Source organism: Pistacia vera, unplaced genomic scaffold (genome assembly GCF_008641045.1).
Source record: "Pistacia vera cultivar Batoury unplaced genomic scaffold, PisVer_v2 Contig368, whole genome shotgun sequence".
Taxonomy (NCBI): Eukaryota; Viridiplantae; Streptophyta; class Magnoliopsida; order Sapindales; family Anacardiaceae; genus Pistacia; species Pistacia vera.
In genome coordinates this window covers 28,909-30,913 of record NW_022196188.1, presented here as the reverse complement: position 1 = coordinate 30,913, position 2,005 = coordinate 28,909, and the positions used below count along the sequence as shown (strand labels likewise).

Below are 2,005 nucleotides of genomic sequence, written 5' to 3'. Positions count from 1 at the left end.
TCATTGGCCATCTGAAAGTACTGAATCTGCAACTGTAGTCGAAACGGTTATACCCATATATAATGGATATGAGTCGACAAAGTCATCAAAACCATACCGATAGGCAAATGCTATGCCACTTGACGAAATTCCAAGAGCTGATAACTCCAGAAGAGGAATATCCTTTTCCAAGTACTCAACAACTTGGCGCATTCCTGGCCTACCTGCTGCCTCTGAATCAGAGCACATCAACCCAAGTTTCAATACCAACTCCAGCTCCTGAAGCCACATAATCTGTTCCTAATTTCGGATCCCTTGCCTCAATTATTTCACCTTTATTCCGAAAACCAAATACCCAGTCAACCAAAATCACAGTCTCCTCTGTAGGTGATTGTGGCTCTATTGGCCTTCTGCCACAGGCAACTTCGAGCAGAAAGACACCAAAAGCAAACACATCACTGCTTCTTGTGGCCTTCCCAGTTCGAGCGTGTTCAGGGGCAAGATAACCAAGAGTTCCAACCACGTGTAGTTTGTGGGATCAGTTCCATGGTCATATAATCTCGCAAGACCAAAGTCTCCTAACCTTCCATTAAATTCACCATCAAGTAACACATTACTGGCCTTGACCTCTCTGTGAATAACAACTTTTTCCCATCCTTCATGAAGATAAAACAGACCCAATGCCACCCCTTTGATCACTTGGAATCTCTGTCTCCAATTCAGGGTGACCGTTGATTGGTCATAGAGGTACATGTCGAGGCTTCCATTAGGCATTTAGTCATACACCAAAAGCAGCTCCCCTTTACGCCGGCAATAACCCAAGAGTTGTACTAAATTCTGATGACGTTGGTGCCCAATACTGATAATTTCAGCAACAAATTCTCTCATCCCTTGTCTTGATTCATGAGAGATTCTCTTTACTGCAATCTCTAGTTTAGAGTTGTGTAGTACGCCTCTGTAGACCCTACCAAATCCACCGCTGCCTAATAGCTCTGTCTCTCTAAACCCTTTGGTGGCAAAATAAAGATCTTTGTATTTGAATCTCTGAGGCCCGTATTCAAGCTCCCAATCTTCAAGCACTTCAGCGAACTTTCTTTTCCTTTGTATCAAATGAACGACTCCCGTAACCGCAGCTAACATTAAGCTTATAGAAATTAAAGGCAACCCAACAGCCAAAAGCATTGATCTCTCCTTAGGACCGATCCTGGGAAGCTTAGGAAGTTGAGAGAGGAGGAATTCCTGCGCTTGGCCATTGATCTTAAAACTCCAGCCCAAAACATAGTGAGATGTTAACATAGAACCGGGCGATGATGAGAAGCCAACGAACATGTTAGTTTTAAAAACAGAGGAAAGATCACGGGACAAAGACAAAAGTGGCGTAATTGGCTTACCACTTTTGAATGGCGCTAAACTGACATTAATTTCTTTCTTCTCACCGTTATAATCCACCCAAACTTGCATTCTTTGATTACTAATAAGCGTCAAGTTCTTAAGGTCACCAGTTTGATCATCATAATAACCTGCTGGAGCTGATATCTCAGAGTGCAGTCCATTAACATCAATCCCAACATGGTTATCATTGATATCAAAAAACTCACCACTCAGGACCGTATCCAATTCCACCGCGAAAACATGATTACTGGCGTTCCCATTGTTGCTTTCATTAAAAAGTCCCAGGTACTGACTTGGACGAGCACCTGGGAGCCCTCTTGTTGGTGCAATCACGAAAGCCATGCCATGGCCGGCAAGAGTCGGGTACACAGGGTGGATAGCGAAAACAAGGGTAGTAGAGAAAGAAAAGGCTCTGCCATTTGAAGAGTTCTTGAAAGGTATTGGTTAACGGTAAAAGGCATGACCGTTTAGTATTTTGGTTTCATTGGTAAGCTGTAAAAGTCCGTTGGCGGTGAACTCATACCATCGAGGACAGATTAGCCGATTTGAACCCATTGTAGATGAAACCAAGATTTTCATCTCCTGCTGCTAAGCTAATTAGGAGAGACACCAGTATCGCAAGTTTGAACAACAT

At 43.2% G+C, this 2,005-nt stretch overlaps 1 pseudogene; it reads right to left on the bottom strand.

Annotated features, from left to right (window-relative positions):
• On the bottom strand, positions 1–2,005 carry LOC116140306 (annotated as a pseudogene).